Here is a 23,753-nt window from a genome sequence, read left to right on the forward strand (position 1 = left end):
CCGGTCCTAGGAAGCTTGTTTCCGGTCCAGGGAAGGCATGGCTTGGCAGTTTGGGCTGGAAAGTTCCCATGAGGCACAGGGTCAGACTGATTTGCATATGGCCATGTCTGAACTGGGGTGGATCAAACCCAGATCTGTTGACTGGGTGTGAGTGTTTGATTGCTTCTGATGCTCCGTCCATCACCACCCCCTTTTGTACCGCTTTGTTCGCCATAAGTTGGCAGGGTATGCTCAGACGTGAGTCCCTTGCTCACTTTGCCACTGGATTCAAGCAATCCTGGCTGAAGACGGCTGAAATGCCAGAAACCGGTCCTAGGAAGCTTGTTTCCGGTCCAGGGAAGGCATGGATTGGCAGTACGGGTTGGACTGTTCCCATGAGGCACAGGGTCAGACTGATTTGCATATGGCCATGTCTGAACTAGGGTGGCAGAGTGGGTTAAAGAACGGTGATGGATCAAACCCAGATCTGTTGACTGGGTATGAGTGTTTGATTGGTTCTGATGCTCCGTCCATCGCCACCCCCTTTTGTACCGCTTTGTTCGCCATAAGTTGACAGGGTATGCACAAACGTGAGTCCCTTGCTCACTTTGCCACTGGATTCAAGCAAGCCTGGCTGAAGACGGCTGAAATGCCGGAAACCGGTCCTAGGAAGCTTGTTTCTGGTCCAGGGAAGGCATGGCTTGGCAGTTCGGGCTGAACTGTTCTCATGAGGCAGAGGGTCAGACTGATTTGCATATGGCCATGTCTGAACTGGGGTGGCAGAGTGGGCTAAAGAACGGTGATGGATCAAACCCAGATCTGTTGACTGGGTGTGAGTGTTTGATTGGTTCTGATGCTTCGTCCATCACCACCCCCTTTTGTACCGCTTTGTTCACCATAAGTTGGCAGGGTATGCTCAGACGTGAGTCCCTTGCTCACTTTGCCACTGGATTCAAGCAAGCCTGGCTGAAGACAGCTGAAATGCCAGACACCGGTCCTAGGAAGCTTGTTTCCGGTCCCGGGAAGGCATGGCTTGGCAGTTCGGGCTGGACTGTTCCCATGAGGCACAGGGTCAGACTGATTTGCATATGGCCATGTCTGAACTGGGGTGGCAGAGTGGGCTTAAAAGTCCTTTGCTCACTTTGCCACTGGATTAAAGCAAGCCTGGCTGAAGACGGCTGAAATGCCAGAAACTGGTCCTAGGAAGCTTGTTTCCGGTCCAGGGAAGGCATGGCTTGGCAGTTCAGGCTGGACTGTTCCCATGAGGCACAGGGTCAGACTGATTTGCATATGGCCATGTCTGAACAGGGGTGGCAGAGTGGGCTAAAGAACGGTGATGGATCTAACCCAGATCTGTTGACTGGGTGTGAGTGTTTGATTGGTTCTGATGCTCCGTCCATCACCACCCCCTTTTGTACCGCTTTGTTCGCCATAATTTGACAGGGTATGCTCAGACGTGAGTCCCTTGCTCACTTTGCCACTGGATTCAAGCAAGCCTGGCTGAAGACGGCTGAAATGCCAGAAACCGGTCCTAGGAAGCTTGTTTACGGTCCAGGGAAGGCATGAATTGTCAGTTCGGACTAGACTGTTCCCATGAGGCACAGGGTAAGACTGATTTGCATATGGCCATGTCTGAACTGGAGTGGCAGAGTGGGCGAAAGAACGGTGATGGATCAAACCCAGATCTGTTGACTGGGTGTGAGTGTTTGATTGGTTCTGATGCTCCGTCCATCGCCGCCCCCTTTTGTACCGTTTTGTTCGCCATAAGTTGACAGGGTATGCTCAGACGTGAGTCCCTTGCTCACTTTGCCACTGGATTCAAGCAAGCCTGGCTGAAGAAGGCTGAAATGCCATAAACCGGTCCTAGGAAGCTTGTTTCTGGTCCAGGGAAGGCATGGCTTGGCAGTTCGGGCTGAACTGTTCCCATGAGGCACAGGGTCAGACTGATTTGCATATGGCCATGTCTGAACTGGGGTGGCAGAGTGGGCTAAAGAACGGTGATGGATCAAACCGAGATCTGTTGACTGGGTGTGAGTGTTCGATTGGTTCTGATGCTTCGTCCATCACCACCCCCTTTTGTACCGCTTATTTCGCCATAAGTTGGCAGGGTATGCTCAGACGTGAGTCCCTTGCTCACTTTGCCACTGGATTCAAGCAAGCCTGGCTGAAGACAGCTGAAATGCCAGAAACTGGTCCTATGAAGCTTGTTTCCGGTCCAGGGAAGGCATGGCTTGGCAGTTCGGGCTGGACTGTTCCCATGAGGCACAGGGTCAGACTGATTTGCATATGGCCATGTCTGAACTGGGGTGGCAGATTGGGCTAAAGAACAGTGATGGATCAAACCCAGATCTGTTGACTGGGTGTGAGTGTTTGATTGGTTCTGATGCTTCGTCCATCACCACCCCCTTTTGTACCGCTTTGTTCACCATAAGTTGGCAGGGTATGCTCAGACATGAGTCCCTTGCTCACTTTGCCACTGGATTCAAGCAAGCCTGGCTGAAGACGGCTGAAATGCCAGACACCGGTCCTAGGAAGCTTGTTTCCAGTCCCGGGAAGGCATGGCTTGGCAGTTCGGGCTGGACTGTTCCCATGAGGCACAGGGTCAGACTGATTTGCATATGGCCATGTCTGAACTGGGGTGGCAGAGTGGGCTAAAGAACGGTGATGGATCAAACCCAGAACTGTTGACTGGGTGTGAGTGTTTGATTGGTTCTGATGATTCGTCCATCACCACCCCCTTTTGTACCGCTTTGTTCGCCATAAGTTGGCAGGGTATGCTCAGACGTGAGTCCCTTGCTCACTTTGCCACTGGATTCAAGCAAGCCTGGATGAAGACGGCTGAAATGCCATAAATCGGTCCTAGGAAGCTTGTTTCCGGTCCAGGGAAGGCATTGCTTGGCAGTTCGGGCTGGACTGTTCCCATGAGGCACAGGGTCAGACTGATTTGCATATGGCCATGTCTGAACTGGGGTGGCAGAGTGGGCTAAAGAACGGTGATGGATCAAACCCAGATCTGTTGACTGGGTGTGAGTGTTTGATTGGTTCTGATGCTCCGTCCATCACCACCCCCTTTTGTACCGCTTTGTTCGCCATAAGTTGGCAGGGTATGCTCAGACGTGAGTTCCTTGCTCACTTTGCCACTGGATTCAAGCAAGCCTGGCTGATGACAGCTGAAATGCCAGAAACCGGTCCTAGGAAGCTTGTTTCCGGTCCAGTGAAGGCATGGCTTGGCAGTTCGGGCTGGACTGTTCCCATGAGGCACAGGGTCAGACTGATTTGCATATGGCCATTTCTGAACTGGGGTGGCAGAGTGGGCTAAAGATCGGTGATGGATCAAACCCAGATCTGTTGACTGGGTGTGGGTGTTTGATTGGTTCTGATGCACTGTCCATCACCACCCCCTTTTGTACCACTTTGTTCGCCATAAGTTGGCAGGGTATGCTCAGACATGAGTCCCTTGTTCACTTTGCCACTGGATTCAAGCAAGCCTGGCTGAAGACGGCTGAAATGCCAGAAATGCCAGAAACCGGTCCTAGGAAGCTTGTTTCCGGTTCAGGGAAGGCATGGCTTGGCAGTTCGGGCTGGACTGTTCCCATGAGGCACAGGGTCAGACTGATTTGCATATGGCCATGTCTGAACTGGGGTGGCAGAGTGGGCTAAAGTACGGTGATGGATCAAACCCAGATCTGTTGACTGGGTGTGAGTGTTTGATTGGTTCTGATGCTCCATCCATCACCACCCCCTTTTGTACGGCTTTGTTCGCCATAAGTTGGCAGGGTATGCTCAGACGTGAGTGCCTTGCTCACTTTGCCAGTGGATTCAAGCAAGCCTGGCTGAAGACGGCTGAAATGCCATAAACCGGTCCTAGGAAGCTTGTTTCCGGTCCAGGGAAGGCATGGCTTGGCAGTTCGGGCTGAACTGTTCCCATGAGGCACAGGGTCAGACTGATTTGCATATGGCCATGTCTGAACTGGGGTGGCAGAGTGGGCTAAAGAACGGTGATGGATCAAACCGAGATCTGTTGACTGGGTGTGAGTGTTCGATTGGTTCTGATGCTTCGTCCATCACCACCCCCTTTTGTACCGCTTATTTCGCCATAAGTTGGCAGGGTATGCTCAGACGTGAGTCCCTTGCTCACTTTGCCACTGGATTCAAGCAAGCCTGGCTGAAGACAGCTGAAATGCCAGAAACTGGTCCTAGGAAGCTTGTTTCCGGTCCAGGGAAGGCATGGCTTGGCAGTTCGGGCTGGACTGTTCCCATGAGGCACAGGGTCAGACTGATTTGCATATGGCCATGTCTGAACTGGGGTGGCAGAGTGGGCTAAAGAACGGTGATGGATCAAACCCAGATCTGTTGACTGGGTGTGAGTGTTTGATTGGTTCTGATGCTTCGTCCATCACCACCCCCTTTTGTACCGCTTTGTTCACCATAAGTTGGCAGGGTATGCTCAGACATGAGTCCCTTGCTCACTTTGCCACTGGATTCAAGCAAGCCTGGCTGAAGACGGCTGAAATGCCATAAACCGGTCCTAGGAAGCTTGTTTCCGGTCCAGGGAAGGCATGGCTTGGCAGTTCGGGCTGGACTGTTCCCATGAGGCACAGGGTCAGACTGATTTTCATATGGCCATGTCTGAACTGGGGTGGCAGAGTGGGCTAAAGAACGGTGATGGATCAAACCCAGATCTGTTGACTGGGTGTGAGTGTTTGATTGGTTCTGATGCTCCGTCCATCACCACCCCCTTTTGTACCGCTTTGTTCGCCATAAGTTGGCAGGGTATGCTCAGACGTGAGTCCCTTGCTCACTTTGCCACTGGATTCAAGCAAGCCTGGCTGAAGACGGCTGAAATGCCATAAACCGGTCCTAGGAAGCTTGTTTCTGGACCAGGGAAGGCATGGCTTGGCAGTTCGGGCTGAACTGTTCCCATGAGGCACAGGGTCAGACTGATTTGCATATGATCATGTATGAACTGGGGTGGCAGAGTGGGCTAAAGAATGGTGATGGATCAAACCCAGATCTGTTGACTGGGTGTGAGTGTTTGATTGGTTCTGATGCTCCGTCCATCACCACCCCCTTTTGTACCGCTTTGTTTGCCATAAGTTGTCAGGGTATGCTCAGACGTGAGTCCCTTGCTTACTTTGCCACTGGATTTAAGCAAGCCTGGCTGAAGACGGCTGAAATGCCAGAAACCGGTCCTAGGAAGCTTGTTTCCGGTCCAGGGAAGGCATGGCTTGGCAGTTCGGGCTGGACTGTTCCCATGAGGCACAGGGTCAGACTGATTTGCATATGGCCATGTCTGAACTGGGGTGGCAGAGTGGGCTAAAGAACGGTGATGGATCAAACCCAGATCTGTTGACTGGGTGTGAGTGTTTGATTGGTTCTGATGCTCCGTCCATCACCACCCCCTTTTGTACCGCTTTGTTCACCATAAGTTGGCAGGGTATGCTCAGACGTGAGTCCCTTGTTCACTTTGCCACTGGATTCAAGCAAGCCTGGCTGAAGACGGCTGAAATGCCAGAAACCGGTCCTAGGAAGCTTGTTTCCGGTCCAGGGAAGGCATGGCTTGGCAGTTTGGGCTGGACTGTTCCCATGAGGCACAGGGTCAGACTGATTTGCATATGGCCATTTCTGAACTGGGGTGGCAGAGTGGGCTAAAGAACGGTGATGGATCAAACCCAGATCTGTTGACTGGGTGTGAGTGTTTGATTGGTTCTGATGCACCGTCCATCACCACCCCCTTTTGTACCGCTTTGTTCGCCATAAGTTGACAGGGTATGCTCAGACGTGAGTCCCTTGCTCACTTTGCCACTGGATTCAAGCAAGCCTGGCTGAAGACGGCTGAAATGCCAGAAACCGGTCCTAGGAAGCTTGTTTCTGGTCCAGGGAAGGCATGGCTTGGCAGTTCGGGCTGAACTGCTCCCATGAGGCAGAGGGTCAGACTGATTTGCATATGGCCATGTCTGAACTGGGGTGGCAGAGTGGGCTAAAGAACGGTGATGGATCAAACCCAGATCTGTTGACTGGGTGTGAGTGTTTGATTGGTTCTGATGCTTCGTCCATCACCACCCCCTTTTGTACTGCTTTGTTCGCCATAAGTTGGCAGGGTATGCTCAGACGTGAGTCCCTTGCTCACTTTGCCACTGGATTCAAGCAAGCCTGGCTGAAGACGGCTGAAATGCCAGACACCGGTCCTAGGAAGCTTGTTTACGGTCCCGGGAAGGCATGGCTTGGCAGTTCGGGCTGGACTGTTCCCATGAGGCACAGGGTCAGACTGATTTGCATATGGCCATGTCTGAACTGGGGTGGCAGAGAGGGCTAAAGAGTCCTTTGCTCACTTTGCCACTGGATTAAAGCAAGCCTGGCTGAAGACGGCTGAAATGCCAGAAACCGGTCCTAGGAAGCTTGTTTCCGGTCCAGGGAAGGCATGGCTTGGCAGTTCAGGCTGGACTGTTCCCATGAGGCACAGGGTCAGACTGATTTGCATATGGCCATGTCTGAACAGGGGTGGCAGAGTGGGCTAAAGAACGGTGATGGATCTAACCCAGATCTGTTGACTGGGTGTGAGTGTTTGATTGGTTCTGATGCTCCGTCCATCACCACCCCCTTTTGTACCGCTTTGTTCGCCATAATTTGACAGGGTATGCTCAGACGTGAGTCCCTCGCTCACTTTGCCACTGGATTCAAGCAAGCCTGGCTGAAGACGGCTGAAATGACAGAAACCGGTCCTAGGAAGCTTGTTTCCGGTCCAGGGAAGGCATGGATTGTCAGTTCTGACTAGACTGTTCCCATGAGGCACAGGGTAAGACTGATTTGCATATGGCCATGTCTGAACTGAGTGGCAGAGTGGGCTAAAGAACGGTGATGGATCAAACCCAGATCTGTTGACTGGGTGTGAGTGTTTGATTGGTTCTGATGCTCCATCCATCACCACCCCCTTTTGTACCGCTTTGTTCGCCATAAGTTGGCAGGGTAGGCTCAGACGTGAGTCCCTTGCTCACTTTGCCACTGGATTCAAGCAAGCCTGGCTGAAGACGGCTGAAGTGCCAGAAACCGGTCCTAGGAAGCTTGTTTCCGGTCCAGGGAAGGCATGGATTGGCAGTACGGGCTGGACTGTTCCCATGAGGCACAGGGTCAGACTGATTTGCATATGGCCATGTCTGAACTGGGGTGGCAGAGTGGGCTAAAGAACGGTGATGGATCAAACCCAGATCTGTTGACTGGGTGTGAGTGTTTGATTGGTTGTGATGCTCCGTCCATCGCCACCCCCTTTTGTACCGCTTTGTTCGCCATAAGTTGGCAGGGTAGGCTCAGACGTGAGTCCCTTTCTCACTTTGCCACTGGATTCAAGCAAGCCTTGCTAAAGACGGCTGAAATGCCAGAAACCGGTCCTAGGAAGCTTGTTTCCGGTCCAGGGAAGGCATGGATTGGCAGTACGGGCTGGACTGTTCCCATGAGGCACAGGGTCAGACTGATTTGCATATGGCCATGTCTGAACTGGGGTGGCAGAGTGGGCTAAAGAACGATGATGGATCAAACCCAGATCTGTTGACTGGGTGTGAGTGTTTGATTGGTTCTGATGCTCCGTCCATCGCCACCCCCTTTTGTACCGCTTTGTTCGCCATAAGTTGACAGGGTATGCACAGACGTGAGTCCCTTGCTCACTTTGCCACTGGATTCAAGCAAGCCTGGCTGAAGACGGCTGAAATGCCGGAAACCGGTCCTAGGAAGCTTGTTTCTGGTCCAGGGAAGGCATGGCTTGGCAGTTCGGGCTGAACTGTTCCCATGAGGCACAGGGTCAGACTGATTTGCATATGGCCATGTCTGAACTGGGGTGGCAGAGTGGGCTAAAGAACGGTGATGGATCAAACCCAGATCTGTTGACTGGGTGTGAGTGGTTGATTGGTTCTGATGCTCCGTCCATCACCACCCCCTTTTGTACCGCTTTGTTCACCATAAGTTGGCAGGGTATGCTCAGACGTGAGTCCCTTGTTCACTTTGCCACTGGATTCAAGCAAGCCTGGCTGAAGACGGCTGAAATGCCAGAAACCGGTCCTAGGAAGCTTGTTTCCGGTCCAGGGAAGGCATGGCTTGGCAGTTTGGGCTGGAAAGTTCCCATGAGGCACAGGGTCAGACTGATTTGCATATGGCCATGTCTGAACTGGGGTGGATCAAACCCAGATCTGTTGACTGGGTGTGAGTGTTTGATTGGTTCTGATGCTCCGTCCATCACCACCCCCTTTTGTACCGCTTTGTTCGCCATAAGTTGGCAGGGTATGCTCAGACGTGAGTCCCTTGCTCACTTTGCCACTGGATTCAAGCAAGCCTGGCTGAAGACGGCTGAAATGCCAGAAACCGGTCCTAGGAAGCTTGTTTCCGGTCCAGGGAAGGCATGGATTGGCAGTACGGGCTGGACTGTTCCCATGAGGCACAGGGTCAGACTGATTTGCATATGGCCATGTCTGAACTAGAGTGGCAGAGTGGGTTAAAGAACGGTGATGGATCAAACCCAGATCTGTTGACTGGGTATGAGTGTTTGATTGGTTCTGATGCTCCGTCCATCGCCACCCCCTTTTGTACCGCTTTGTTCGCCATAAGTTGACAGGGTATGCACAAACGTGAGTCCCTTGCTCACTTTGCCACTGGATTCAAGCAAGCCTGGCTGAAGACGGCTGAAATGCCGGAAACCGGTCCTAGGAAGCTTGTTTCTGGTCCAGGGAAGGCATGGCTTGGCAGTTCGGGCTGAACTGTTCTCATGAGGCAGAGGGTCAGACTGATTTGCATATGGCCATGTCTGAACTGGGGTGGCAGAGTGGGCTAAAGAACGGTGATGGATCAAACCCAGATCTGTTGACTGGGTGTGAGTGTTTGATTGGTTCTGATGCTTCGTCCATCACCACCCCCTTTTGTACCGCTTTGTTCACCATAAGTTGGCAGGGTATGCTCAGACGTGAGTCCCTTGCTCACTTTGCCACTGGATTCAAGCAAGCCTGGCTGAAGACAGCTGAAATGCCAGACACCGGTCCTAGGAAGCTTGTTTCCGGTCCCGGGAAGGCATGGCTTGGCAGTTCGGGCTGGACTGTTCCCATGAGGCACAGGGTCAGACTGATTTGCATATGGCCATGTCTGAACTGGGGTGGCAGAGTGGGCTTAAGAGTCCTTTGCTCACTTTGCCACTGGATTAAAGCAAGCCTGGCTGAAGACGGCTGAAATGCCAGAAACTGGTCCTAGGAAGCTTGTTTCCGGTCCAGGGAAGGCATGGCTTGGCAGTTCAGGCTGGACTGTTCCCATGAGGCACAGGGTCAGACTGATTTGCATATGGCCATGTCTGAACAGGGGTGGCAGAGTGGGCTAAAGAACGGTGATGGATCTAACCCAGATCTGTTGACTGGGTGTGAGTGTTTGATTGGTTCTGATGCTCCGTCCATCACCACCCCCTTTTGTACCGCTTTGTTCGCCATAATTTGACAGGGTATGCTCAGACGTCAGTCCCTTGCTCACTTTGCCACTGGATTCAAGCAAGCCTGGCTGAAGACGGCTGAAATGCCAGAAACCGGTCCTAGGAAGCTTGTTTACGGTCCAGGGAAGGCATGGATTGTCAGTTCGGACTAGACTGTTCCCATGAGGCACAGGGTAAGACTGATTTGCATATGGCCATGTCTGAACTGGAGTGGCAGAGTGGGCGAAAGAACGGTGATGGATCAAACCCAGATCTGTTGACTGGGTATGAGTGTTTGATTGGTTCTGATGCTCCGTCCATCACCACCCCCTTTTGTACCGCTTTGTTCACCATAAGTTGGCAGGGTATGCTCAGACGTGAGTCCCTTGTTCACTTTGCCACTGGATTCAAGCAAGCCTGGCTGAAGACGGCTGAAATGCCAGAAACCGGTCCTAGGAAGCTTGTTTCCGGTCCAGGGAAGGCATGGCTTGGCAGTTTGGGCTGGAAAGTTCCCATGAGGCACAGGGTCAGACTGATTTGCATATGGCCATGTCTGAACTGGGGTGGATCAAACCCAGATCTGTTGACTGGGTGTGAGTGTTTGATTGGTTCTGATGCTCCGTCCATCACCACCCCCTTTTGTACCGCTTTGTTCGCCATAATTTGACAGGGTATGCTCAGACGTCAGTCCCTTGCTCACTTTGCCACTGGATTCAAGCAAGCCTGGCTGAAGACGGCTGAAATGCCAGAAACCGGTCCTAGGAAGCTTGTTTACGGTCCAGGGAAGGCATGGATTGTCAGTTCGGACTAGACTGTTCCCATGAGGCACAGGGTAAGACTGATTTGCATATGGCCATGTCTGAACTGGAGTGGCAGAGTGGGCGAAAGAACGGTGATGGATCAAACCCAGATCTGTTGACTGGGTGTGAGTGTTTGATTGGTTCTGATGCTCCGTCCATCGCCGCCCCCTTTTTGTACTGTTTTGTTCGCCATAAGTTGACAGGGTATGCTCAGACGTGAGTCCCTTGCTCACTTTGCCACTGGATTCAAGCAAGCCTGGCTGAAGAAGGCTGAAATGCCATAAACCGGTCCTAGGAAGCTTGTTTCTGGTCCAGGGAAGGCATGGCTTGGCAGTTCGGGCTGAACTGTTCCCATGAGGCACAGGGTCAGACTGATTTGCATATGGCCATGTCTGAACTGGGGTGGCAGAGTGGGCTAAAGAACGGTGATGGATCAAACCGAGATCTGTTGACTGGGTGTGAGTGTTCGATTGGTTCTGATGCTTCGTCCATCACCACCCCCTTTTGTACCGCTTATTTCGCCATAAGTTGGCAGGGTATGCTCAGACGTGAGTCCCTTGCTCACTTTGCCACTGGATTCAAGCAAGCCTGGCTGAAGACAGCTGAAATGCCAGAAACTGGTCCTAGGAAGCTTGTTTCAGGTCCAGGGAAGGCATGGCTTGGCAGTTCGGGCTGGACTGTTCCCATGAGGCACAGGGTCAGACTGATTTGCATATGGCCATGTCTGAACTGGGGTGGCAGAGTGGGCTAAAGAACGGTGATGGATCAAACCCAGATCTGTTGACTGGATGTAAGTGTTTGATTGGTTCTGATGCTCCGTCCATCACCACCCCCTTTTGTACCGCTTTGTTCGCCATAAGTTGGCAGGGTATGCTCAGACGTGAGTCCCTTGCTCACATTGCCACTGGATTCAAGCAAGCCTGGCTGAAGATGGCTGAAATGACAGAAACCGGTCCTAGGAAGCTTGTTTCCGGTCCAGGGAAGGCATGGCTTGGCAGTTCGGGCTGGACTGTTCCCATGAGGCACAGGGTCAGACTGATTTGCATATGGCCATGTCTGGGGTGGCAGAGTGGGCTAAAGAATGGTGATGGATCAAACCCAGATCTGTTGACTGGGTGTGAGTGTTTGATTGGTTCTGATGCTCCGTCCATCACCACCCCCTTTTGTACCGCTTTGTTCGCCATAAGTTGGCAGGGTATGCTCAGACGTGAGTCCCTTGCTCACTTTGCCATTGGATTCAAGCAAGCCTGGCTGAAGATGGCTGAAATGCCAGAAACCGGTCCTAGGAAGCTTGTTTCCGGTCCAGGGAAGGCATGGCTTGGCAGTTCGGGCTGGACTGTTCCCATGAGGCACAGGGTCAGACTGATTTGCATATGGCCATGTCTAAACTGGGGTGGCAGAGTGGGCTAAAGAACGGTGATGGATCAAACGCAGATCTGTTGACTGGGTGTGAGTGTTTGATTGGTTCTGATGCTCCGTACATCACCACGCCCTTTTGTACCGCTTTGTTCACCATAAGTTGGCAGGGTATGCTCAGATGTGAGTCCCTTGTTCACATTGCCACTGGATTCAAGCAAGCCTGGCTGAAGACGGCTGAAATGCCAGAAACCGGTCCTAGGAAGCTTGTTTCCGGTCCAGGGAAGGCATGGTTTGGCAGTTTGGGCTGGAAAGTTCCCATGAGGCACAGGGTCAGACTGATTTGCATATGGCCATGTCTGAACTGGGGTGGATCAAACCCAGATTTGTTGACTGGGTGTGAGTGTTTGATTGGTTCTGATGCTCCGTCCATCACCACCCCCTTTTGTACCGCTTCAGTCAACCCAGAGAGCATCCCAGCAGCTTTGGAAGGGAGTGACATAAATAGTATTATACTATATCCGGAATATGCCTCACGTGACAACAAAGACATATTAATTAGAGGCAACCGACTAAAGTTTTTTGCAGCCATCCCAAGCTTTAACAATATAATTTCAAGGGACATAGACTTTATTGCTTTTACAGAGGAGGCAAATGGAGAAAGCAATTTAAGAATGGAAATTCAATTCTTTGACAAGAGCATAGTCCTTCGCCTTATATCTGCAAAGGAACAGTTAGATCAATGGGGCATAAAAATTGTCTAACTCATTAGGGCCAAATATCCACCAATATTTGATTTTGCTAGACTAGACACAATAGATTTTAATGCCATTAAGCTTGTTCCAGCTAAGCTTTCAGTCTTGGAGGTACCACAGATCATCTTAATATCAATCCACACAAGAACGATTTACTTATGCACAAAGAGTCCAGATCCAGCAGTACAATCTTCCATCTAATGAATGCTAATGCAGCCAATGGGGTCATGCCCGCAGGCGTGACTGCTTACCTACCCTAGCATGAACCAAAGTCAACTCCTACAGTCGCTAAACATTTGTTCTTGGACACTAGGGGCTATAACAATATTGCCTCCTCAATTGAACATCTGGAACATCTGTGCACTTCGAAAACTGTCTGCCTGCAAGAGACCTGGCAACTATGCTCAAACCCTTAGCAACATTATAGAGTATCATTCATCCGCAACAAGATCGACCAAGGTTGGCCGCTCATCAGGTCGAGTTTCCATCTATGTATGCAGTAATTTGGATTGTACTACTACTATCCTGGATGAATTAAAAGGTGTTGTCATGATAATTAAACGTGCCGCCTTGAATGGCCAACATAGCTTCTCAAGCTCCTTGGTGGTGGTTGAGATATACATGAATTCAACGCCTGATAAGAAGATGTAAACAAGAGAATGTTTAATTTATATTTTGTACAGCCAGAGACCAGGCCACTTAATCTCAATATGGCTCTTAGCTGGCAATTTTAATGCCAACCTACTCACAACTAGTAACAAGCTAGATTGGCTTGATGTTGAAGATAAGTTATTGAAGATTCCCTAACTAAATGCCCCAACCTTCACTAGACACTCCAAGCTTTGTAACCCTCTAGTTCGTGCCCTGAATACTTAGGGCTTCCACTCATTGAATGGCAGACGTTCCACTGATTGTGCTGCTGCCTACATGCACATGTCCAACAAAAGACTGGCAATATTAGACTACCTATGGGTTTTATCTCATGACTGCCACAGGACTAATGCCTTTTAGATAGAGCACACACTAATAAGGGACCATGCCATATTGTCTTGTTCAATTCATTTAGAGATCCCCTTTCTGTACAAAGCAATTTTGCTTGGTCAGCCAGCAGATTTGGAACCTCAATACCGGATCAGATGGGAAGGCAAAACAAGCTTTGATGAGAAGGCAAACAAGCTTATTGGCTGACTGCCGAAAAATAAAAACTCTCAACCATAATAGTAGGATGGCTAGATGTCATATATGGTGTGCTAATGCTACCGGCTGGACTACAGCCAGTGCCAACTGCCCCTGTAACCACTGCACACCGCTCTCACGCAGTCGAGAACTGGTATTACTGAATCAACAGCTAAATGGACGTATCAGGGCTGCACACAAGGATCCAACTAATACAGCTCACAAGGAAGAAATTAAGCTGCTATGTAAGCTTTACAGGTGCCACCTCTTTGAGGTTATTCAGCATGCCTGGTACACACAATGGAAGGCGGTCTTCTTTGCAATGCAAGCCAAAGATAAAAAAAAAGTTTGGCATATGGTCCATAATCTGTCCGACAAGCAAAGAAGAAATGAAATATCCAATATCTCAGTAGCTGGATAGACAACTTATATTTAATCACTCAATGTTAATTCTTCCAATATGCAGATGGGCCAAGCTGTTAATGGATGGATCGGGCACAATGCCAATGCTACAGACGTTCATTCAAGTTACCAGCCTGCATGATGCAGGCGCAAATTCAACTGAAGTTCAACCTGGTCCGCCATGAATCTGCACTGAATGCAAATTTTCTTTCCATATGTCCCAAATTGTCAACAGCTGAGCCGGGGTCTCTAAGGCAGCATTTGTGGGATTTCATCCAGGATACCTCCTCAGACAGCTGCTGACCATTTGCTGCAAAGGATCTCCTGCAAAATGGTGTACCTGAAAAAAGCTTCTGGAAAATTCTGCTGGAACAACCTAGGCTAATTTCAGCCCTTCAGGACCTACAAACCATCCACTTGAAAAGCAATGCTCATTTAACTACCGGCCTCTATGAACCAGAAATACTTCTGGACCATCTATCCCACTCCCCAAATTACAACATCATGGTCCAACTTATTCACCTTAGGTTTGATTCGGCTTTAGGCTTACAAGTATGCAAGGAGGTTTAATGTAGTGCCAGCTGCGCTACAAAGGAAGCCATGCTATACATTCTCTGCCTTTGTCATATGTTTGCTGCTCAGAAGTGATGAATAAAGGTATAATGCATAATGCTAACCTCGTCTTTAATAAAATCATGATTCTCTATGCAGTAAACCAATGAGGCAAATCAATATAAGGGCCTGTAAGGTGGCAGTTGGAGAATGCCTAAAAGGGGAATCTAGCTAACTAGCAGCAAGAGTCATAACATTTATAAGGGCTCATTCATCACTGTTGAGGAATGGTCAACGGGGTACTAGTAAGACCCCCTACCCTGCCTTCTCTAATCATGCCTCCATGATTAAGGGAGTACAGCGTGTTTTGCAAGCTGGTGACTAGATTGTTTTTTGCATTCGCACACTAGATCTAAGGAGAGATCCGCTATGTGGGCTCATCTTGTACAGCTGCCTCTTTTTCTCCATGGCTTCAAGTTTTTGAGCCTTCACTTTGGGATAATTACACTCGAAATTAAACATAATTGGCTTTAAAATTCTTGCATGGGGGTGCAGGACTGATCCTGGTAAGCACTAGCACTTGAAATCTGAGAGTCTGGTGTGTCGCGTCTTTTGTCAGCGTCTTATTTTTCTGATGCCCTTGGATGGCATTTTGTATTGGGTTCTCACTATTTTGAATTGGTTTTATGGCTGTCTCATGTCATTATAGAGTTTGTGGTTATCATTAATTTGTTTGCGTATTTGTATACATTTTTAGCATGTTTGTTCTACTGTCTTATGAATGTAAATTTGGCAATGGGTTTAATTAATCATGCAAACTAGAATAAAATCTTTGAATCCTCTAAGAATTCGTAGTAATTAAATCTGGCACACGGTGACTCTGCTCTAGCTGCATGAAATGATTGCCAATAGAAATAATAATAGCTGCAATTATTTTCCATGCAACTTGGTGAAATATTTTTCCTAATTTGCAAACTTTGGAATCTTGGCAAAGTCTGCAAAGTTTCAAAGAGAATCTTAGCAAATGGAAATGTCACCTAAAATTACGATTGACGGATAAAAATACAATAAAATAGAAAACTCAGAAAACTTTACAAGCTGTAAATCGAGAAGTTCGACAATTCGGAGGGCTCGGTTTGAACTGATGCTATCCTCTAGTTGTAACTGTGTGGTGTGAAAAGGGAAACACAGTATTTGTGCTGCCTCAAACTTCTAGTCACCAATTCTCAAGTCACTTTATGACTCTCCCTTCAACAATTCTATTGTATGCCGGGTCAGCAGTCTGTTCCCGCCCACGTGGACACTTCAGCTCAGCAGTCTTGACTGACTTTGAACGTGACTTACCTCTAGGTGTAGCCAGAATACTAGTTATCAAAATATGTTAATTATATTTAAGTGAAAACATTCATTCAGAAAGAGTCAAACACAATTGCATTCACGTGATATGAGTTACATTTGCATGTTCTACGTGTTGTCTTAAGTACTACTCTCACTACTATTTAAAGTCATTTTTGCAAACACTGAAAACCAAACAAAGAAATAGTGGTGAGCCTTTTACGTGAAGAAGCCTATCTTTTCTACTAAACTGCTATACACTGCCACTGAAACTTCCAAGAATTCCCCAATACACAATTAAATGCACTTCAACGACCAAACAGTTCCTGTAAAATACAATACAAATTAAATACTGAGGTGCAGATCTACAAGAAACTAACACAGCGCGGTGCCGCAAGTCATTTTGCTGCGCCGCGCTGCGTTAGTTTCAAAGCACAGGGATGCGACATATTTACAACAATATGTCGCATCTCCCCTGCGCTGGAGCGCAAACCGCTGCCACCGCTGCCATGGGCCGGTGCAGGGACCCTTGCACCATGATGCAAGGATGCCTGCATCGTGGGGAGATTGTTTTTGTGCAGGAAGGGGCACCTTCCTGCACAAAACAATCAATTGAGGTGATTTCCTCTTCCCATGTGTGCTGTAGAATGCAGCATGCATTGAAAGAGGAAATAAACGAGGAGAAATGAAAACATTTCTCCTCGTTGCAGCTCGCTACGCCACCCCTAGGGTGGCGTAGCATTCTGACGCATTTCCAGATTTACGATTTCTCGTAAATATGGAAATGCATCTGTGGACATGGGTGTTGCGTGGGAACACCCACAGCAACACCCATGTCACGCCCCTAGCACGCAAAGTGTTGCGTGAACAGGGGCGATGTTTACAGGCACAGGTTAAGTCACACAGGGTGACTTTACCTGTGCCTGTAAATATCACTCAGCAGGCTGCCTCACCGGTGCGTCACGCAATGTGATGCACCAGTGGTGCAAGGGGCTGGTAAATCTCCCTCATATATCTTAATTACTGCCTTCCACTTCCACAATGGTGGACCACTTCCTTTCCTACTGCAGCACTGCACCCACCCCACAGACACAGACATTTTGCAAAGACACGTTCAATCTGACTGTCTTGGTAAACATTTGTGTGGCAATATAAAACAAGGGGCTCAATTAAAGTTTGGGAGAGCAGGAGCCCCTTCGGTGACTAACAGAATTATTGTTCCACCAAATCTATAGTTCCCCTGCCCTACTTAGAGGTGGAAAAGCCACTCTTTATGCATCGGTAGAGCCTTTTCCTGTACCAATTGAACACTATCTTTGGTGTCGGCCCATCCACCCACCACAGTAGAACTGCCTCCAGTGCATTCACAGTCCACCATTGTTACCGCAGGCATCCTAAAACCGATTGTCCCTATCTGTGTTTCCCATGCGCCGCAGAGAATGGCAGACCTTGGAAATGAAAGTCATCAGTTGTCCCCACATGCTTAAACAATATTCAATGCATGCCAGGGTTTGTTGCTGATATAGAAAAAATGGTCAACGGGTCACAAGAACGCGATGCTCCACTTCGCATTCAGTTTTGATGAAAGTGGGACTATCACAGTGGCAGAAGCGCTGTCGCCAAATGATCCCTGTCAGTGAGCCAAGGATCTTCAAATGGGTCGGGGGTACTTTTCCAGAAAAGCAAAGATGAGCGCCTCCACTGACCCAGTTGCCTATCAAACCATCCCACTGACCTTGCAAGTCCTTGACCAGAAATTTTGAACAGTCTACCTTATTTTAACCTTTGTCAAAAAGCCCATTAAATGCAACAAAGTCATCGCATACGTTCCCTGTATATATTTGGTGTGCGGTTATAGTTAATGAGAACTTAAAGAAAGTTTCTTTCAATTCACCTACATGCCTAAAACTCATGGTGAAGCATTAGGAACTTCCCATTACACTTTTTTATCCAATAATTAAACCCACTCATCTATGAAAAAGTTATATAGCCCTGATATATTTGTCCAGTGCACCCGGCTTTTGAGAGGTACTGGCCTGAAATGTTTCTGAGTCTTTCATAGCGCATAAAAAGGTAGATGTGTCGTTCCTTTTTATGTGCGCTGCTCTCCGCCCGACTGCAGAGTCCTGGAGTGTTCTGTAATGCATGGGGATAAACAGAGGTTTCTCTTGGTTTTTGAGTTATGTTGAATTCCCATGTTGGCGCTGCACAGAAATTGATACTAAACTGCACAAAGTTTATCCAATTCACATTTGAATATTGATGTATCCCCCCTTTACTGCACAGCCCACTCTGGTTCATTGCTTGCTTATTTTAAACTCAATACAGGTGTTTTACTTCCATTTCTGAGACATTTGTTATCCATTTTGTGAGGGCCATTGTTTATAGGCACAGATACAGAAAACTGTCTCAAAGAATGCACCTCACCAGTTCTTCAAAACTGTACAATAGTAAAAAGTATAAAGATGGAATGGGCTTTGTGTCAGTCCACTTGAGGCCTTGGATTTCATGTGTTTTTATTATTTTTCCATTTCTTGGGCTGGCCATTGATAAGGCCTTTGCATTTTGTGGAGGGCTGCATTAGTACGTGATCCTCTCTGCAGGGTCACCCCCACATGTTTTACCTTCACCTTTCCTGCTTTGCTGAATTTGTTTTTGCTGGCATTAGGACTTAGTGCACTTTATTACTGCTAACCAGTGCTAAAGTGCATGTGTGCGCTCCCTTAAACATGGTAAAATAGGCCTACCCCTGATTGGCACATTTAACTTGCTTATTAGTCCTTAGTATGTGGTAGGTACTACATGTAACCAAGGCCTGTAAATTAAATGCTGCTAGTGGGCTAAACGTACTGATTGTGTCACTCACTACAGTAGCCCTTTAAAACATGTCTCAGACCTGCCCTAGCAGTTTATAGTGTAGTTTTAAACTGCCAACTCAACCTATCAAAATAAACCTTTTGCTAGGTCTAGGCCTTTCTTTTTAAAAGATATATAAGTCACCACTAAATAGCCCATAGGGCACTAAATAGCCCATAGGGCAGGGTGCATTGTTTAAAAAAAAAAAAAGGTAGGACATCTTATTTTAAGTGGTACATGTCCTGGTCATGAAAAACTCCTAAATTTGTTTTTCTAACCTGTAACGCCTGTCTCTCCCATTGGATAACATTGGTTTACCTTATTACATTTAACAAGTGATTACATTTGAATATGCGCAGATAGGGAGGTCAAGTTTCGTCTCAAATTATCATTTAAAATCCTCTTTAATGCTAAAGTCGGATTTTAAATTTCACTTTTGAATTTGCCACTTTTAGAAAGTTAGCATTTTCCTGCTTAATAGTGTCTAAGGCCTTCTATGAGTTTCGAGCTGAATGGACCTGTTCATTGCTCCCCCATTAAGAAAGCATATTGGGCCCAGAAAGTGATAAATAGGGGACTAAATGTGGGCAGGATGGGCCATCCTGCCAGGATGGGTGGGAGCTGAGCTGTCTGCTGCCCCACTTGCATTTCAAAGGACTTGTCTCCAGCACACACAAAGAAACCTGACACTAGTTGTTTGTGATCCTAGACTTGTTTGAGACTTGGAAGGGGAGGGCAGAACATTCTGAAACTAGATATGGAGGTTATGTTATGTTATTGGTTATTTATAGAGCGCATGATCACCGGGTAGGTCTCTTGGTGCTAGGTAATGAAAAGTCAGGGATCCCTACTATTTATAAGCCTGTGTAAACAACCACGTCTTTAGTAGTTGCCTGAATTTGATGTAGACAGATGCCTGCCTCATTTCCAATGGAAGTGTGTTCCAGTGGTGAGGGGCTGCGATAGAGAACCTATGACCTACAATCCTGAGTTTCTTGTAGGTGGGGGTGACCAAGTAGTGAAGGTGACTTGATCGCAGTTCTCTCGTCGGGAAATATTTTACAATGCGAGCTTTCACAAAGCCCGGGCATCTCAAGTGCAGCACCTTGAACACCGTGCAGCATGCCTTAAATCTGCATCTCTGTGCCACCGGCAGCCAATGGAGGTCCCTAGTCACCCGCATGATAAAACCCCCTCTTGGAAGCTGAACTATCAGCCTATCAGCCTGGTTTTGAATTACCTGAAGCTTGCGCAAGAGGGATTTTGGGAGGTCCAGATAGAGGGAGTTTGCGTAGTCCAGTCTGGACATAACCAGTGCCAGGATAACTTGGATCAAGGCCTCTCTCGTCAGGAATTTCCTAATCTTTTTTAGCCGGCGTAGTTGCAGGAAACAAGCCAAGGTTACTGCACTGACCTGCACTTTACATGATAGATCCTCGTCGATGAGCACACCCAAGCTTTTTACTGCCCTTTTTGGAGAGGGAGGGGAGCCCATCGTACTAGGCCACCACCCTGGTTCCAACATACCATTCTACACTTAGTGAGGACTATCTCAGTTTTGTTTGAGTTAAGTTTCAGTTGGTTCTCATTCATCCATCCCCTGCTGAATCGCATGGTGTTTTCGAAGTGCAGTCTAGCTGCATCAATGTCGTCGATCGTGAACAACAGTTGCACATCATCCGCGTAGTTGAAGATGTTTACTTCCATCATCTTAAGGGATCAGACCAAAGGTTGAATGTAGATTTTGAATAGGTAGGAGGGGAGAGAGAGGACCCTTGGGACACCCCACAACTCACCTTAACCTCTTTAGGGGACTAAGGAGCAAGCCGCACTGATTGGGATCCATCCTCCAGGAACGATTTCATCCAACTCAATGCTGCTCCATGTAACCCTGCGGCCCAGACACGGTCAGCCAGCAAAGTGTGATCCACCGTGTCAAAGGCCGCCAACAGGTCAAGCAGCACTAAAGCTGTTCCATTTATCAACTTCTCTTTGCAATTCGTCCAACACCGATGTAACCACTTCTTCCGTGGAGTGTGCTGGTCGAAACACCACCAGACACTGGTACAGAAACTCTGATTTCTCCAGAAATAATCATAGAGATGGTGAGCCACGTAGGCTTCAACAATCTTGGCTAAATACGGTAGACAGGACACTTGGCGTGCGAAAGTTCTTCATGTCTGAGGGGTCTGCCCCCACTTTCTTCATGAGGGGTATGATGATTGCCTTTTTAAATGGTTTAGATACCAGGCCCGAGCTGATAGAATAGTTAAAAAATTGTCATCTAAGGACTCTTGGAGGACAGATGTCATTAGGTGACCCTAATTTAACTTTCTTCATAAGTACCATCAGGTCGTCCTGCGATACATTAGGGAAGTACGGGAGCGTAAAGCTATTTGTGTTTCCCTGCGGGGGGTCAGGAGGAGACGAGCCCAAGGGGATGCTCCTTTTTATTGGGGAAATCTTTTCCACAAAGAATTCATTGAGAGTATCACACAGACTCTGTGACGGTGTAATAGGAAGGGTCACCCTGTCTAGATTAGATAGTTTGATGATGATTCTGAACATTTCCTTGGATTTATTAGATGCCTTATGGATTTTATTCGTGAAATCGCTAATTTTAGTTTGCTTTACTAGAGCCTTATACATTTGAAGTTGTTGGACATAACTGGTTTTCAGAGCTGGCGAATACTCCGTTCGCCATTTTCTTTTTGCGCGTCGGAGATTCAGTTTCACCATTCTCAGATCTACAGAGAACTAATTGTCGGCTTCATGGTTTCTTGTCTTGTTAGAGCTTTGCCTGCGGCCATGGGTATCACTAGTCCCCTTCAGCCAGTTAGACACATTTTGCTCATAGTCATCGATGTCTTCCTTAGGAACCGGAGGAGATTTCCCCAGGTCCTCGTAGAACTCCGTGAGGTTAACCTGGGCCCTGTTCCTAAATGAGACCACTGGTCCCCTTGGGGGCTTAACTCCTTTGGTCTGGTCACCGAAAAGGAGATAAGATGATGGTCTAACCACCCATACGGGACAATGCTCAGGTTCTTCACGGGTAGTTTCGAGGTCCAGATTTGATCTAATATGTGGCCTTTGATATGGGTCAGTGAGTTCACCACCTATTCCAGGTTCAATTCATGTAAAGTAGCAGTAAGGTCCAAGGCTTGAGGTCCCCCATCTTCATCATTGACCCTGCCAAAATGTCAGGGGGAGATTCCTCTGTAAGCCACGTTTCGGTAAGTAACAGCAGATCTGGAGCCCCTGACTCAAGAAGATGAAAGTTTTCATCTTGATGTTTAGCCAAGGAGTGTGTGTTAAGATAGATACCCTTTGTTTCAGCCCTCTCACTCCCATCCACCGAGGGGTTGACACTCCTTACCCTGAGCTTCTTGTTAGGGCTAACCTGGCAACCCTCCTCTAAGTCCACCTTTTTCGGTGGGCTCCATAGCCCTACTTCCTTCAGGAAGGACAGGAGGGTACTAGGGATGCTATGAGTCTCCCTTCCCATAGCCAGCAGAGCTTTCCTATCATGCGTGTAGCAATTCGATTTTAAAAGATTAACTTTCCCTTTAAAAAAAGTTCCATTTCAAGTTCAGTGTAATCAAGGACGGAATAACGTGCAATATTTTTTAAAAAAACAGTGCAGGTTTCAATTTAAAAAACGTTCAGTTTCAAGTTTATTGCAATCAAGGAAAGAGCAACGTGCAATATTTAAAAACAAACCAGTGCAGGTAAAACCTTGCTTTAACATTACCGGCGCGGTGGAGTTTTATGGCCAGCCTGCCCTCTCCCCAGCCCCTCACCAATCAGGAAGCTTATTGGACCCCCAACAGCCAATCAGCGTTTTGCAAGCCCCGCTGGACACTGACGTGCTACTAACATGAGCAACGAGATGGTGAGCAATTCGATTTTAAAAGATAAACTTTCCATTTAAAAAAGGTTTAGTTTCAAGTTCAGTGTAATCAAGGACAGAGCAACGTGCAATATTTAAAAACAAAACAGTGCATGTTTCAATTTAAAAAAGGTTCAGTTTCAAGTTTAGTGTAATCAAGGACAGAGCAATGTGCAACATTTAAAAGCAAACCAGTGCCAGTAAAACCCTGGGTTATCCTAGAAAATTCCCCCACTTCAAAGGATAACACCAGGTATAAATATTGGACCTCCTGAGCCACTGTTCAGTACACTTCTGGACTTAAGGAAATTATAGAAGAAGGACAGCCTTGTTCACGATAGGACTACTGGAATTTTTTTTGCCTTCCTCCTGTATTTTTTCTGACCTGTTGTTGGTGGTTTTCTAACTCTGGGCACTTTATCACTGCTGATCAGTGCTAAAGTGCATGTGCTCTCTGTTGTAAACTTGGTAAGATTGGTCTACACCTGTTTGGCATATTTAATTTACCAGTAAGCCCCTTGTACAGTGGTATCCCATATACCCAGGGTGAGTAAATTAAATTCAACTGGTGGGATTGCATCGCTGCTTGCACCACTCACCAAAGTAGCCTTTCAAACCTGTCTAAGGCATCTGCCACTGCAGGGCCTGCGCACCCAGTTTTCTGCTGCTATGACGTGGCATATAAAGTGGTTGCCACGTTTACAACTCCCCTTTTATTACATGTAAGTCACCCCTAAGGTAGGCCCCAGCTAACCCTATTGGCAGGGTGCAGTGTAGATAAAAGGTAGGACATGTGGCTTAACTGTGTGGCATGTCCTGGTAGTGACAAACAGCCTATTTGGTTTCTCACTGCTGTGAGGCTGCCCTCTCATAGATTTGCATTGGGGATACCTAAATATGGGCTTCAGTGGTAATTCCTGACATGAGAGGGGTAGCGTGATCAAGTTTGGTATGTTTGGAATAGTAGTGATAAATCCTGCTTATTGGTGAAATCAGATTTATTATTACTTGTTTAGAAATGCCACTTTTAGAAGTGGGCATTTCTGTGTGCTATATGTCTTTGTGCCTGCCTGATGTGTATTGACTGTCTGAATCAGACTGACAGTGGAGAGGGGATGTGCATTCACTCCAGCCAGTTCCTGGGGTCGTTGAGGTGTGTCCTGCCCTGCCTGGGTGACTCAGCGCTCGGCTGAATAGGCCTGGTCGGCATTTGGAGTGGT

Source organism: Triturus cristatus, chromosome 3_2, assembly GCF_964204655.1.
Source record: "Triturus cristatus chromosome 3_2, aTriCri1.1, whole genome shotgun sequence".
In the NCBI taxonomy this organism is placed as follows: domain Eukaryota; kingdom Metazoa; phylum Chordata; class Amphibia; order Caudata; family Salamandridae; genus Triturus; species Triturus cristatus.